At 42.0% G+C, this 17446-nt stretch overlaps 1 long non-coding RNA gene across 2 annotated transcripts in view; it reads left to right on the forward strand.

Moving 5' to 3' along the window:
• Positions 1–1930: 1930 nt before the first annotated feature.
• LOC142827383 (uncharacterized) overlaps positions 1931–17446 on the forward strand; it is a 74779-nt gene continuing 59263 nt past the window's right edge. For both annotated transcript variants that reach the window (XR_012902109.1, XR_012902108.1), the window contains exon 1: positions 1931–2111. This is a non-coding gene — a long non-coding RNA (uncharacterized LOC142827383). The remainder of the gene's footprint in view (positions 2112–17446) is intronic.

Consider the following 17446-nt stretch of genomic DNA (forward strand, 5'->3'; position numbering starts at 1 on the left):
CAAACAAGATTTGGGTCGCCTTTCTAATAAATGTTGTACAAATTCAAACTGAGAGGCAGTTCATGCCTGAAAGCAATTGTCAGTCGAAGTTTTTAATAAAATAGAATAGACGGATAGAAAAGCCAAGTGGAAGACTAGGTAATAATAAAAGAAATAGCCTTTTTTTTTTTTTTTTTTTTGCAGCAAAGCAGTAGTATCAATTTGCCACTTGCGTAGACATCTTGACATTGCAGCTGTCTTCATACTTTGCAGAAGTTCTCATGATTCCCAAATCATCACCTAACATTCAGTTGCTCATATTACAGTACAGCAGCTGACCACTAGACTTCTCACCCTGCCCCCACCACAAATTGTTCCATAAAAATGAAAAGCTCTGAAGTTATCTGTAATAAAGGAAAAAGGGGAGATGTAGCAGCTTCATGCCTTTTTTAAAAAGAAACCACAGTGGGAGACTCATAAAGGCCTTCCGACATAGGCAAGCAATGGGAGCAACTTCAGGGCCCAGAGATTCAAAGGGGCCTGAGGCTGCCGGCTGCTGCTAATGCTAGGTTCTTTAAATCACCCCTGGCTCTTTAAATCGTTCCTGGAGCACCATGCTGTGTGCTCCAGGCAGCTCTGAGGACTGGCTGGGAGAGCAGGGAGCAGCCGTGTGTCCTGGGCTGCATTATCTGGCAGCGAAAATCTGCCATCTCATGAAAAATACAGATGCAGAATATTCTGCCAAAATAACCCAATTTAATCATGTGAACGGCACATCTTGGTTTGATTTTGCATACTGTAAAATTTCAGCAACCATGCAGCAAAAGATCATCATGAAGTAAAATTTCTTTCGGAATGAAATTCAGGAACACTAGGTTTCTCATACAACTAAGCAAGCATTGAAAAGTAGCCATTGTCCCTGCTTCAGCAAAGTTGTGTATGCTCGATTTTTGGGAATGCCCTGTAGTTTTCTTTGCAGTGATCATTGGCCGAAGATCATTGTCCCTCTACTTCCCCCCAAGGGACATCAGCTACTGCTACTAACTATAACTGGTGAGGACAATACTAACGCTAGTTATGGAAGGAAGCAGGCTGGTCAAGTCATTAAGACACTAGCCTCGACAATTGAAAGTGAAGAGTCAATTTCAGGCTCCATCAAATCTTTCCTGTGTGATCTTGAAGAAGTCAATTAGCTTCTCTGTACATAAATTCCTAATGTTTAATATGAATAATAACATTTCCCTATCTTACAGGAATGTTGTAAGGATAAAGGCATCAACAATTGTGAGTGGTTTATTTGTGACCTCCTGGCTTAAGTATTATAATTCTCTGTACATAGATATGAAACTTTACAGCTTAAAAATCAGTTCAGAACCCAGCATGGGCTTGCTTTAAACAAAATGCATGCTCTGTAGCTATCGTTGAATGGAAATTTCCAACTTAGTAAGTGTACTGAGTCAGATTTTAAAATACACCAGTTTCACCAGATACTTATAATTCATGCCAGCCATTTTGTATATTAGTGACAAAATGCAAGTGATTGCCAAGGGATGACATTTGTAAACTGTATACCTGAATGGAGATTTTACTGGTGGTGTTCACAAAAATGTTTGTTTAATGAATAAAGGCATGATCCTAGGGTAAGTAGCAGTATTTGCTTTCTCTAGGTAATTAGTAAGTGCACTGTTATATAATTAATAAAATTAATTACAATAAAATGTTTAGCATGTAGGGATACTGAAGGCACTTTGTAATATAATGTAATCTGATATTTGTGTTATGGTTATGTAGTCTCCTTACTAAAGGGGACTCTGACTGTTTCTGGGAGGATCCTTTGTGCTGCAATCTAGCCCTAGAGACTACAACTCCCATGAGCTCTTGAGGAAAAAGGAGGAAGGAGGCTTGTCCGTGCATGTTGGGAGAGGAGCTCTTCATGTTTTGGGACAGAGGAGCAAGGCTGCTGTGGAGGAGCCTTTGTCCAGTCCAGGAGCTGTTGTGTTGCAGCTGGGTCTGAGAGCCTGTGGGGCTTGGATCTAGCAGGCTATTTCAGGGGCTGCTGATTGCCTTTAGAGGAGAGAGGCTGTGCCTGTGGCTGAGAAGGACTACATAAACCCTGTACACAGGTGGAAACTGTAAGTAACTCACTGGGCTTTTTGGGAAAGTGCTGTCTGGAACAGACTTCAGAGATATAGACTAAGTATGGGTCCAAAGAGAGGCAGAGTGACCAGCCCAATGAACCAGAGCTGCTGGCATTTGGTAGAGCCTACTTCAGTGGCAGAGGGATTTTGAAACTGTCTGCTCAGCTTGGACTAATACACATAGGACCTGCACAGTGCTGTCTCCACTCCAGCTACATACCTTCAAACATGCCCATGCAAGCGTCTGGGACTCTGACTCCAGAGGAATGCATATTATGGGGTGGGATAAATGGTGGCAGTGCAAATACCAGGTAGATAAGTTCTTATTATTTCTGTGTACTTTGTCAATTGATTTTATTCACTGTTAACCTGTTAAACCCTGTTTTCTTTAAATCACCCATTCTCCAGATACTTAAAGAAAAAACAGGAAGGGGGGTGGGAGACAGAGCATCATTCTCTTCCCCCTCTCCCCCTTTCCCTTCTTCTATTTATTTCCAGTATCAGAGGGGTAGCCGTGTTAGTCTGAATCTGCAAAAGCGGCGAGGTGTCCCGTGGAACCTTATAGACTAACTGAAGTGTTGGAGCATAATCTTTCGTGGGCAAAGACCCACTTCGTCAGATGCATGTAGTGGAAATTTCCAGAGGCAAGTATAAATATGCAGGCCAGAATATGGCTAGAGATGACGAGGTGGATCCAATCAGGGAGGATGAGGCCCACTTCTAGTAGCTGATCTGGAGGTGTGAATACCAAGAGAGGAGAAGCTGCTTTTGTAATTAGCTAGCAATTCACAGTCTTTGTTTAATCCAGAGTTGATTGTGTCAAACTTGAAGATGAACTGTAGCTCAGCAGTTTCTCTTTGAAGTCTGGTCCTGAAGTTTTTTGGCTGCAGGATGGCTACCTTTAGATCTGCAATTGTGTGTTGAGGGAGATTGAAGTGTTCCCCTACAGGTTTTTGTATGTTGCCATTCTTAATATCAGATTTGTGTCCATTTTTTCTTTTACTTAGGGACTGTCTAGTTTGGCCAATGTATATAGCAGAGGGGCATTGTTGGCACATGATGGTATATATTACGTTAGTAGATGAGCAGGAGAATGAACCAGTGACGGTATGGCTGATCTAGTTAGGTCCTGTGATGGTATTGCTGATGTATATATGTGGGCAGAGTTGGCACTGAGGTTTGTTGCATGGATTGGTTCCTGAGTTAGAGTTATTATAGTGCGGTGTGTAGTTGCTGGTGAGAATATGCTTCAGGTTGGCGGGTTGTCTGTGGGCGAGGACAGGCCTACCTCCCAAGGCCTGTGAAAGTGAGGGATCATTGTCCAGGATGGGTTGTAGATCACTAATGATGCGTTGGAGAGGTTTTAGCTGAGGACTGTAGGCGATGGCTAGAGGCGTGCTGTTGGTGTTCACCTGATTTATTTATTTCCAATTTTCATATCCCCTACTCATAACTCCAGTCATCTGAAGAAGTGGGTTGTGCCCACGAAAGCTCATGATACAATCTACATGTTTTGTTAATCTATAAAGTGCTACCAGACCATTTGTTGTTGTTGTTTTTGTAACAGACTAACTCGGCTTCCCCCTGAAGCTCCAATTTATTAACATCTTTCTTGAAGTGTGGATATCAGAACTGAACACAGTACTCCAGCAGTGAGCACACTGACGTAAAATAATAAGCTAAAACAACCCATCTGTTCCTACTTGATGTTCCCCCCTTTTTACCAGGATTACTTTTTAGACAAGAAGATTTTGGGGGGGATTGCTGAACTTTGGGAAGCTATGGGGGTGTATATAATAACGCATTTTTTACATAATTCCCAATTGTCATTCTCATTTTATCTTTAAATATTTCTTCACACTCAATTTTATTTGCAATTCTTTACAGCTTTTGTTATTAGAAGAGATTATATTCTGTTTGCACATAGCAAATGAAATTCAACACGATCACTCCTACTTAGACAATCATTAGTATTAGCTCAGTGATAAATTCACTTTTATAGGTCTACTATAGAATTATTCCAAGTTAGTTAATGTACCTTCATGGGTAGAAAGCTGTCATTTATGATTTTTAGATTTTTAGAGGCAGCATGAAATCACCAGTTCATATCCACCATTTTAAAAAACGGCAAGATGAGATTTCTTTTAATTTTTTTATATTAAAGAATAGTGCTTAAGGAGCTGCTCATTCTATTCCTTGACCTGATTTGGTGAAAAATAGCAAATTCCCACTATTATACTTCTGGTTTATCGATTAGTATATTCATCCATAAGCATTCCAGATCCTAGTCTTCTGAATTGTCAATAACTCTAAAGCACTTAATGACAGTCTATTACAGAGTGCCCCCCACCATCATTTCTACCCTCATTCCTTTGTAAATAGGGTGCATCCAATTATTTTAACATTCCATTCATGTGAATCATCTGGCCATGTTTCAGTAATACCTATTATATCAAATTTCTTTTAATAAATGAATATTTCTAATTCCTCCAGTTTATTACTCAGGCTTTCATCATTGTTATATGGGCCACTGAAAAATTTCTTCCCTTTATATTCATTGATGCTTTGATTCTTTACATCAGCTTATTTTATAGAGCCATAAGCAGAGAATTTTACTTTATTTCTCACTTCTTTGAATGCCATTGTAAGGTGCCTTGAAAATGAATTTTGACTTGATGAGAATTATATTAGATAAATCCTGCAGCTTTGTCAATTTTTTTCAAAAAAGAAATGAAATGATCAAATTAATTCATTTTCTATTAACAAAAAGGCATAATGTCATATTACTAAAAAGTTAAAGACTATAATGCATCATAGTTACATTAATCAAAATAACCAGTCTGAAATAGCTATTACGTTATTTTCATTGTTTATGAACAATTATATACATATTGGTTCCCTAATTGTTAAAGCAGATTGACTTCAGAAGAGTGAGACATTCCTTTCCATTATAAACCATGGTAAGAAACAACAAACTAATAGTTATCATGCAAACACAGTATTTAACTTGGAAAGATGTAAATAATCCTCTAGAAATAACTGATCACCTCAGAATTCAGTGACCAGATTACTGAGTCTGCTATATAGTATACTATAAGTCTTGCAAGAGGAAACTTGTATGCCTTTATCTTAATGCTTGGCTGTTTGTGCATTTTACATAAGAACATAACATAAGAATGACCATACTGAATCAGACAAAAGGTCCATCTAGCACACTATCCTGTCTTCTGACAGTTGCCATTACCATATGTCCCAGAGGGAGTGAACAGAAGAGGTAATCAATAGGTGATCCCTCTCTTGTCATCTATTTCCAGTCTCTGACAAACAGAGGCTAGGGACACCCATGGCTGCCCACAGCTTTCGAAAGATTATATGCAAAATTGTGCCAAATTTGCATATCTTCTTCTGATCCCATTTTCAGAAGATGTTTTTTGGGAAAAAAAGCAGTCTAGATGCAGTTCTTTTAGAGAGAAAAAAACCCTTTTTCGAAACCCTGTATACCTCTTTTTTTTTTAGGAACAAGGGTTCTTTCAAAAAAGGGTGGGGGGTTTTTTTGAAAGAACCGTGTGTAGAATGCTTTTTTTTTTTTGAAAAAACTCTTTAGAAAATGAGTTTGGAAGAAGATACGCAAATTCTCACCGAATTTGCATATCTTCTTTCGAAAGCCGTGGGAAGTCTAGACGTGCCCCGTAAGTATTGATGGACCTAACCTCCATGAATGTATCTAGTTCCATCTAGTTTATCTAGTGCTCCTTTGCTGCACTCAAATCAAAATAATCTTGTTTGTTTGTTGTTTAATATTGGGTCTCCAGCAGTCTGTTAGCAAGTACACGTCCAAGATTTTTAAATCCATTTCCTTAGAGGCTAGTGGTATAAATAAAGAGTTATTGAGTGTGTTTTGTCTTGTGTTTTAATTTCCCTAAACTGTTTCTCTGAACGACTTTCTGTGGAAGCAAACTAGAATTGGACTATCTGCTATTTAAAGTTTCCTTATATTAGTTTTAATCATTCTATCAGCTTTCCTTGTTTGTGTGTTATAGGGAAAATTAAACACATTGAATTATATGCTAAAACAAAGTGCATAGCAAAGATTTGAGGATGAGATAAATATCTGGATAATTCTCAGTTTATTTGAACCCATCCCTGCTGTTATGTGTCACTGGGAAAACAGCTCAGGATGCTGTCAATAATTTGTGTCTCGTAGCAAGGGAAATGGGATACAAAGGATTTTAACAGAAGCAAATCCATGATTCTTTGTGATCAGTTAAAATAGAAACTAGATGCATAGGTATGCAGGTATGATCTAATACTTATAACTAAGAACAATGGACATGCAAATCAAAAGTCAGCCACCCAACTGGTGAGGAGCATCTAAGGACACACAGACCAACTTGCTTTTGAAATGCTGGACTTGGAAGCACAGAGGAACATCTCAGAAGTTATGAGTTGATAATAGTCCTTCTGTGGGGGAGGAAGACCAGCTTTTCCTGGTTTATGTAATCTTATCCTGCTATAGTAATGAATTCTGAAACCTGGCATTGGATAAGCAGAAGAGGTAAAGATAGAGAGGCTTCCCTTTATATAGCAATCAAGTCTGTGTTGAGGCGATCAAAGAGAGATTATTTCTAGAGGTGCAGAATCTTCATTTTTCTAAAATGCAACTATGGAAAACCTTCCTTACTTTACAGAATATTCCAGTGAGGTATTGTCACACAAGCCATTGCTTCTGTTTTTGTCCCATTTTCTACATTTTAAAATATATCTGTCAGGCATTGGTGTCAGCCATACAGGTCTATGGTTAGATCCAGCCATCCAGGCTAAGTGGGTCCCAAAAGCCCTGGGTTGTAGCATAAATCAGAAACCAGAATCAGGAATTAGGAACTAGAACAGAACAGAAATAGGGCAGGAACAAGTAGAATCACAACTATAGAAAGAAGTGTTGAGCAGCCAACAACTGGTTGTACTACTGAATTTAAAAGCAGGCCTCCTGGTTCCCTTCAGCCACTCCGGTGAGCTGGCCAATCAAGTGATCCCAATATAAACCGGATGAGTTTATTAATCAGCCTGGCAGCTGGCATGTCTATAACTGAGGCACAGTTGAAGGTGCTGAGTCCTGGCAGTCCTTTTTTAAAGATTGCTGATCCTTCCTGTCAAAGGTAGGGGCCCCGGCAGAGACAGGTGCATCCTGGAGGTGAATGCCTGGCTGCGAAGATGGTGTCTCCAGGAGGGCTTTGGCTTTCTCAACCATGGGATGTTATTCAGGGAAGGACTGCTTGGCAGAGATGGCGTTCACCTTTCGAGGAGGAGGAAGACCCTATTTGGACACAGACTGGATAACCTAGTGAGGAGGGCTTTAAACTAGATTTGATGGGGCAGGTGAGCAAAGCCCATGGATAAGTGGAGAACATGGAGACCTGGGCGATGGGTTGGAAATAGGAGGGAGCGTGGGCTATAATGGCAGAGAGAGAGGAGGGTCAGGGCAAAACTGGGAGGCAAGATCAAATCAGTATCTTAGATGCCTATATACAAATGCAAGAAGTATGGGCAATAAGCAGGAAGAACTGGATGTGCTAATAAATAAATACAACTATGACATTGTTGGCATCACAGAAACTTGATGGAATAATACACATGATTGGAATGTTTGTATAGAAGGGTACAGCTTGCTCAGGAAGAATAGACAGGGGAAAAAAGGGAGGAGGTATTGCCTTATACATTAAAAATGTACACACTTGGAGTGAGATGGAGATGCACATAGGAGATGAAAATGTTGAGAGTCTCTGGGTTAGGCTAAAAGGGGTAAAAAACAAGGGTGATGTCATGCTAGGAGTTTACTACAGGCCACCTACCCCGGTGGAAGTGGATGAGGCTTTTTTTAAACAACTAACAAAATCATCCAAAGCCCAAGATTTGGTGGTGATGAGGGACTTCAACTATCCAGATATATGTTGGGAAAATAACACAGCGGGGCACAGACTATCCAATAAGTTCTTGAACTGCATTGCTGACAACTTTTTATTTCAGAAGGTTGAAAAAGCAACCGGGGGAAGCTGTTCAAGATTTGATTTTAACAAACAGGGAAGAACTGGTTGATAATTTGAAAGTGGAAGGTAGCTTGGGTGAAATTGATCATGAAGATCACAATTCTAAGGAAGGGTAGAAGGGAGAACAGCAAAATAGAGACAATGGATTTCAGGAAGGCGGATTTTGGTAAGCTCAGAGAGCTGATAGGTAAGGTCCCATGGGAATCAAGACTGAGGGGAAAAACAACTTAGGAGAATTGGCAGTTTTTCAAAGGGACATTGGTAAGGGCTCAAATGCAACCTATTCCGCTATATAGGAAAGATAGAAAATATGGCAAAAGACCACCTTGGCTTAACCACGAGATCTTGCATGATCTAAAAATTAAGGAGTCATATAAAAAATGGAAACTAGGACAAATTACAAAGGATGAATATAGGCAAACAACACAGGAATGCAGGGGCGAGATTAGAAAGGCAAAGGCACAAAATGAGTTCAAACTAGCTACAGGAATAAAGGAAAACAAGAAGACTTTTTATAAATACATTAGAAGCAAGAGGAAGACCAAGGACAGGGTAGGCCCAGTGCTCAGTGAGGAGGGAGAAACAAGAAACTAGGAAATGGCAGAGATGCTTAATGACTTCTTTGTTTCGGTCTTCACCAAGAAGTCTGTAGGAATGCCTAACATGGTGAATGCTAGTGAGAAGAGGGTAGGTTTAGAAGATAGAATAAAAAAAAGAACAAGTTAAAAATCACTTAGAAAAGTTAGATACCTACAAGTCACCAGGGCCTGAAGAAATACATCGTAGAACAATCAAGGAGATGAGAGAGGAGGTATCTGAGCCTCTAGCTATCGTCTTTGGAAAATCATGAGAGACAGGAGAGATTTCAGAAGACTGGAAAAGGGCAAGTAAAGTGTCCATCTATAAAAAGGGAAATAAAAACAACCCAAGAAACTACAGACCAGTTAGTTTAAATTCTGTTTTAATGGAGAAAGAATTTAAGGAAATAATCTGCAAACAATTGGAAGGTGGTAAGGTGATAGGGAACAGCCAGCATGGATTTGTAAAGAACAAATCATTTCAAATCAATTTGATAGCTTTCTTTGATAGGATAACGAGTCTTGTGAATAAGGGAGAAGCTGTGGATGTGGTATACTTGGACTTTAGGAATGCATTTGATATGGTCTTGCATGATATTCTTAACAATAAACTAGGCAAATACAGCTTAGATGGGGCTACTATAAGGTGGGTGCATAACTGTCTGGATTACCGTACTCAGAGAGTAATTATTAATGGTTCTCAATCCTGCTGGAAAGGCATAACATGTGGGGTTCCACAGGAGTCTGTTTTGGGACCGGCTCTGTTCAATATCTTCATCAACGATTTAGATAATGGCATAGAAAGTACGTGTATTAAGTTTGCAGATGATACCACGCTGGGAGGTGTTGCGACTGCTTTGGAGGATAAGATCATAATTCAAAATGATCTGGAAATATTGGAGAAATGGTCTAAGGTAAATAGGATGAAATTTAATAAAGACAAATGCCAAGTGCTCCACTTAGGAAGGAACAATCATTTTCACACATACAGAATAGGAAGTGACTGTCTAGGAAGGAGTATGGCAGAAAGGGATCTAGGGGTTACAATGGACCACAAGCTAAATATGAGTCAACAGTGTGATGCTATTGCAAAAAAAGCAAACTTGATTCTAGGATGCATTAACAGGTGTGTTGTGAGCAAGACACGAGAAGTCATTCTTCCGGTCTACTCTGCACTGATTAAGCCTCAGTTGGAGTATTGTGTCCAGCTCTAGGCACCACATTTCAAGAAAGATGTGGAGAAATTGGAGAAGGTCCAGTGAAGAGCAACAAGAATGATTAAAGGTCTAGAGAATATGACCTATGAAGGAAGACTGAAAGAATTGGGCTTGTTTAGTTTGGAAAAGAGAAGATTGAGGGGGGACATGATAACGGTTTTCAGGTATCTAAAAGGGAGTGACAAGGAGGAGGAAGAAAATTTGTTCTTCCTGGCCTCTGAGGATATAACAAAAAGCAATGAGCTTAAACTGCAGCAAGGGAGGTTTAGGTTGGACATTAGAAAAAAGTTCCTAAGGGTGTGTCTAGACTACATGCCTCCTTCGACGGAGGCATGTAGATTAGCCAGATCGGAAGAGGGAAATGAAGCCGCGATTAAAATAATCGCGGCTTCATTTAAATTTAAATGGCTGCCCCGATCTGCCGATCAGCTGTTTGTCGGCAGATCGGGGGAGTCTGGACGCGATGCCCCGACAAAGAAGCCTTTCTTCATCGACACAGGTAAGCCTGGTTTCACGAGGCTTACCTGTGTCGATGAAGAAAGGCTTCTTTGTCGGGGCATCGCGTCCAGACTCCCCCGATCTGCCGACAAACAGCTGATCGGCAGATCGGGGCAGCCATTTAAATTTAAATGAAGCCGCGATTATTTTAATCGCGGCTTCATTTCCCTCTTCCGATCTGGCTAATCTACATGCCTCCATCGAAGGAGGCATGTAGTCTAGACACACCCTAACTGTCAGGGTGGTAAAACACTGGAATAAATTGCCCAGGGAGGTTGTGGAATCTCCATCAGTGGAGATATTTAAGAGTAGGTTAGATAAATATCTATCAGGGATGGTCTAGACACAATGGCTACGTCTAGACTGGCATGATTTTCCGCAAATGCTTTTAACGGAAAAGTTTTTCCGTTAAAAGCATTTGCGGAAAAGAGCATCTAGATTGTCACATACGCTTTTCCACAAAAGCACTGTTTGCGGAAAAGCGTCCCTGCTAATCTAGACGCGGTTTTGTGCAAGAAAGCCCCGATCGCCATTTGGGCTTTTTTGCGCAAAACAGTTTTCAGCTGTCTACACTGGCTCTTTTGCGCAATAGCATTTCCGGTAAAGGGCTTTTGCCCGAATGGAAACATCAAAGCATTTGCGCAAGAAGCACTGATTTCAGACAGTAGAACATCAGTGCTTTTGCACAAAATCAAGCGGCCAGTGTAGACAGCTGGCAAGTTTTTCCGGAAAAGCGGCTGATTTTCTGGAAAAACTTGCCAGTCTAGATGCAGCCTATTTGATCCTGCAATGAGGGTCCCTTCCAGTCCTAGTATTCTATGGGTAACGAACTTTCTAGTTCCTATTTATCATAGCCTTGAACAGCCTGTATGGAATCCTATTACATGTAAAGGAGTAACACCAAAAGCTGCAGGAGGAGAACAGAGCATTCTAGTCCATTAGGGTATGTCTACACTACCCTCCTAGTTCGATTTGAATTTCCCGGGCTTCATTTGCATAAGCAGGGAGCCGCCATTTTTAAAACCCCGCTGGTTCGAACTACACGGGGCATGAACTAGGTAGTTCGAACTACCATTACTCCTCGTAGTAGGAAGCCTAGTTCGAACTACCTAGTGTAGATATACCCTCAGAGAGGGAAGGTGTCAATATTGGAAGTCTGGCACCCTACCTTCTATTACTGGCCTTGCCACTGACCTCCTGTGTGATGTTGAACAAGTCTCTGTGCCCCAAATCACTTTCTGTCTTGAATATTTAGGTTGTAAGTTTTCCAAGTCAGCAACTGTGTGACTCTTACTTTGTCCGTCCAGAGCATAACTGATGAACTTTGATCTCAATTGAGGTCTCTAGGTATTATAATTATAACAATATGCTAGTTACCAAAATATAATTCCAATGCTGCTATCTACCTTGCTGCATTCTACAAACATCATTTGTCTGTGTAAATGAAGCTTCAGATTCAAAGCTTTCTTAGTTAGAATTTAATGCACAGTGACATTAATTGCTTATGCAGGAGGTTCACAACTGGATAGCATAAGGCACAGGGAAGGCTTTTTTATTATTTGGCTTTTATTACGGTAATAGTGACCGATGGAATTATTCCCTTATCTACAAAAACACGAGCAGATTTATGCTATTTTAATTTTCACAACTAAGTCCTGACAAAGAACCCTAGATTATGTAGCACAGGAATTTGAATTTACTCTTCCAGTGTTAGTATGTTGAGGTTTGGAACATCTCATTGGTATCACAACCATTAAAGATATGTATAATTTTTGAAAAGTATTTGATTATACTCCTAAAAAGCATCAAATTCTAGACCACCAAATTCCACTCGCTAGCTTTACATGCAATGTTGGATTCTTGTCCTTGCTCTGACTATCATGGCCGTGCAAAGCAGCCCCAAAACTGATGTAACCAGTTTAGCCTTACCAGATTTTTTGCAGCTTGCTCAACACTCAGACCTATATACCATCCTACGGCACATTCCTGAGACTGAATGGGGCCTGTAGAAACAGTGTGCAATTGTACTTCTCAGTTAACAGACTGGTGTGATGCCTAATGAGTCACTGCCATTCATTTACCAGCCAGAAAGCCCTTCAGCTCCATCCATCTTGAGTTTATAGGCTTATGCACCCCCTATGTCCTACCCTGCCAATGCTTGCGACAGGTTGTATTATAACCTTAGACTGAAGTTTAATCGTATACAAGTTACTTGGAGAATATGCAGATGATGTAATTAGCTAATTTTCATGTTATAATAGAATTTACAAAAAATGCCCCACAGAATCATAGAAATAGAAGGGACCTCTAGAGATCATCAAGTCCAGTCCCACACATCATCTACACCATCCTTGATTGGTGTTTGTCTAACCTGATCTTAAATATCTCCAATTATGGAGATTCCACAGCCTCCCTAGGCAATGTGTTCCAGTGTTTAACAACCCTGACAGTTAAATGTTCCTAATGTCCACCCTGCTCCCCTCAGTAAATCACTTTTTGTCTTGGCTGTCTGGAAGTAGGGATGGAGAAGGGAGAAACTGACTATGAGGTTTCACCTCCAGAGGACGACTAATTGGGTAAAAAAAAGGCACACCCCACACCACCCCACATATAATAAGGAATAATTAGGTTAGTTGGTCCTTTAAAGAGACAAAATCACAGCTTATTTCTTTAACTGAAAACTCAAACACAACAATGGGTTGTTTGATGGCTTATCCCTGCCTTTGGGGTCCCATCTGATATACTGGGGCCCCACTGAACTCACTCATTTCACCAGCATGAACTCCCTCAATTTATCCCTGCTGTGCCATGCCCTCAAACCTTTTCTAGAACACACACACACACACACACACACACACACACACGTAGGACCACACCCAGTTGTAGAAAAATACAGACACTGAGGGTATGTCTACACTACAAAGTTAATTCGAACTAACAGACGTTAGTTCGAATTAACTTTGATAGGTGCAACACAGAAAACCGCTAGTTTGAACTTAATTCGAACTAGCAGAGTGCTTAATTCGAACTAGGTAAACCTCATTCTACGAGGACTAACACCTAGTTCGAATAAGGTAGTTCGAATTAAGGGCTGAGTAGCCACTTAATTCGAAATAGTGAGTGGCTAGCCCTCCCCAGCTTTCCCTGGTGGCCACTCTGGGCACCACCAGGGAAACTTGTCTGCCCCCCTCCCGGCCCCGGAGCCCTTAAAGGGGCACAGGCTGGCTACAGTGCCTGTGCCAGGTTCAAGCCTGCCAGCACCCACCCAGCAGACCCTGCACCTGGCACGGCACGAGCCAGCCACCCACTGCCACCCAGCCCTCCGCCTCTTCCCGGGGGGCTGGTGGCTCCCGGGAGCCTGCCCAGGTCCGCAAGAGGTGGGCGCCCACCAGATCTAATGCGGAGATCGTGGACCTCATCCACGACCTCCACACTAGGCACAGGAAAGTGGCCATCTAGGGCAGGATAGCTGCCAGCCTGCCACCCAGAAGCAGGTTTGCATGAAAATCAGGGTGGTCCAGTGAGACCCCCGACCCTGAGCCCTGAGCTTAGAATGGCCGTACTGAGTCAGACCAAAGGTCCATCTAGCCCAGTAGCCTGTCTGCCAACAGCGGCCAACACTAGGGACCCTGGAGAGGATGGACCGAAATAAGGACCAAGCCATTTGTCTCGTGCCATCCATCTCCAGCCTTCCACAAACAGAGGCCAGGGACACCATTTCTATCCCCTGGCTAATAGCACTCCATGGACCCAACCTCCATGACTTTATCTAACTTTTCTTTAAACTCTGTCCTAGTTCTAGCCTTCACAGCCTCCTGTAGCAAGGAGATCCACAGGTTGACTATTTGCTTTGTGAAGAAGAACTTTCTGTTATTAGTTTGAAGCCTGCTACCCATTCATTTCACTTGGTGTCCTCTACTCCTTCTATTATGGGAACTAATGAAGAACTTTTCTTTATGCACACTCTCCACACCATTCATGCTTTTATAGACCTCTATTGTATCCCCCCTCGGTCTCCTCTTTTCTAAGCTGAGAAGTCCCAGTCTCTTTAGCCTCTCTTCATATGGGACCTGTAAACCCCTGATCATTTTAGTTGCCCTCCACTCTTCCACCCTCTCTCTTTCCCTCTCCCACCTCCTTTTCCCAGTCTCCACGAGTTTTGTTCAATAAAGAGAGTTTCTATTTTCGAACACGTGTCCTTTATTTTGTACATCAGGAAGGGGGGAAGGGAGGAAGGAGGTAAGGGAAGAATGGGGTACGAGCCCCCGATGGGGATGGCTGGGCTGGCTCTGCGGGCTTCTCGGGGTTGAAGCTCTCCTGCAGCCTCCCGATTGACCCCCACTCCTCCCGGATGGCAGCCTGCGGCAAGTGCAGCCGGGCTGATGGCCGAGTCCTGTGATATGCCGAGTGTGGGCATTCAGGGCACTCCAAGCCAGGACTGCTTTGCTGTCCCTCATCAAGTTAGACAAGCGAGCGGGGAACCCCTGAGAATTGTCTGTCCGGGGTGGGGGTCGGGTCCCTTTAAGCACAGCCCTCGGCTAGCCTGAGACAGCAGCTCCACGCTCTAAGTCCTAATCTGATGCCCTGCCGGCACTGCTTCTGGCCATCCTTAACCTCGGTTCAGGGTCCATTCAATGTGGACATGCTAGTTCGAATTAGCAAAACGCTAATTCGAACTAGTTTTTAAGTCTAGATGCACTAGTTCGAATTAGCTTAGTTCGAATTAGTGCTGTAGTGTAGACATACCCTGAGATCTGTGTGTGGCAAAGCTGAGTTCAGGGATTGCCCACTGCTCAAGTACACACCCCATCTGAGGTGTATTGTCTTGCACTGCACACAAAGCTGTATAGCACATGTTCATGAAATTTGCTCCCTCCCTCAGTGTGGAGGAATATGTAAACAGTTTCCCCTCCCCACCAGTTATGAATTGCACAAAGTGGCTAAGTCTACACTGCAGGCTTTTTGTGCAAGAATGGCTGTTCTTGCGCAAAAATTTGTGGCATGTCTACACTGCACGCAATTTCTTGCACAAGTAAATTTACAGTAAAGCGTCGGAAAAGAGGGCTTCTTGCGCAAGAGTTATTCCTCTCCCCACAAGGAATAAGCCCTCTTGTGCAAGAGCTCTTGCGTAAGAAGTCACTGTGGACGGAAACAGGGGTTTCTCGAGCAGGAAACCCGTATGGCTAAAATGGCCATCAGAGCTTTCTTGCACAAGAGAGCACATGGCAGTGTGGACACTCTCTTGCGCCAGAAGCTTGCAGTGTAGACGTAGACACTGGGTTTTACAAAACAAGTTTATTAACTACAAAGGATGTTTTTTAAGTCATTATATGGCATAGCAAACAGATCAACACAGATTAGTGAGCAAATAAAATAAACATGACAACTAAGCTTAATGAACTGCAGAGACTGGCTACAAGTACAACTTAAAAAACAACAAATAGTAGCACTTTAAATATCTACATGTTTTGCTAGTCTTTAAGGTGCTACGAGACTATTTGTTATTTTTTAAGTTTTTCCTGTTACAGACTAACTTGGCTACCCCTCTGAAGCTTTTGGCTACGAGTAGTAATTTTTTCACCCTAAATGTTGTTTGAAGCATCTTCTTCATAGGCCTGGATCCAGTCCCTTTCATCCCCAGTTCAGTTTTAAGTGTTTACAATCATCTTGGGTGGTGATTCCATGGAGAAAAGAACTGACCTGTATTATTTCCAGGGCCAGATTAAGGGGTGGGGAGGACTAGCTGGGCAGCTGCCCAGGGTGCCAAGCTATGGGGGGTTCCTGATGCCCCATCAGGTGCTGTGTGCTCAGGGCCGGGGGCCACGCGGTGCCCCTTAGAGCTGCCATCAGGCGCCGCATGCCCGATTGCAACTGTAAGGTGCGCAGCGCGCTGGGGGGCGGGGCCGCGCATGCGCCGTACACCGTGCACCAGGGGGCGGAGCTGCTCATGCATTGCGCACCCACTGCCCGGGGCGCAGAAATGTCTTGAACTGGCCCTGATTATTTCACTTCTCAGCCCTAAATGTGATTTAAATAAGGCAGAAATACTATGTTTCCTTGTTTGAGCTTCACCTCCCGCTAGTGGAAAAATACCTGTAGTACAAGATGATGTTCAGTGCCAGGTGACATGATAACCTGATTCTGCAATGTCAAAGCAGCTTCTCAGGAAGGTGAGAGATTAGTATCTTCAAAACCTAATGGTCCATACAGGCTGATTGCATTTTGTCTTCCGGTATTTCCCAGGTAAAAATCACAGTTTTGATTGTTACAGGGTTAATACTCCTAACTTGGTTATAGTCAAATGAACATAAAATGACATTGCTAGTGACTGAGACTTAACAAGTTACCATGTTGATTCGAGGCAGATTTCTTACCATTTCTTTTTCTTTCTAGCCATTCCTTTCTCCCTAACAGACTGGACTTACACATTGCTTGCAAAACGTATCTTAATAAGATAATTCTAGAACATATCCATAATTCTTTGTACACTCCCCCTACATACATCACACAAGAGTATTACTTATCAGTGGTTTATTAGTTTTCTAATGATATCTTTCATGATACTTTTTAATCCATAGATTAGGACAACAATGTGGTAGGTATAACAAATTATATCAGGCCTAAGAGTTGTGAACCACAAATGATTGTCTCTGTCATAGTCACTATCAAGGTTTTGCATCACAGGATGAGTGTGATAAAGGTAAGGTAAGTGTTGCTTTTTGGAATGTGTTGGAGGTGGAAGTGTATACACTATGGGGCACTGAAAAGTGTTATCAATGGCACTGTCAGCATCTAAAGGTGGCAAGCAGAGCCTCTTCCATAACATTCATGCTTCCAAAGGTTTGTGTAGTGATGTGGGTCCTAATGCGATTATCACTAAATGTAGCTTTTGTTTGTTAATATTTACTATAGAGGAGGGCTAGTATTTACCTGACTCTGGTGTTTGGATCAAGTAAAAACCATGGTAATTTATTTATCTTCAGCAATGAAAG

This window comes from Pelodiscus sinensis, chromosome 2, assembly GCF_049634645.1.
Source record: "Pelodiscus sinensis isolate JC-2024 chromosome 2, ASM4963464v1, whole genome shotgun sequence".
In the NCBI taxonomy this organism is placed as follows: domain Eukaryota; kingdom Metazoa; phylum Chordata; order Testudines; family Trionychidae; genus Pelodiscus; species Pelodiscus sinensis.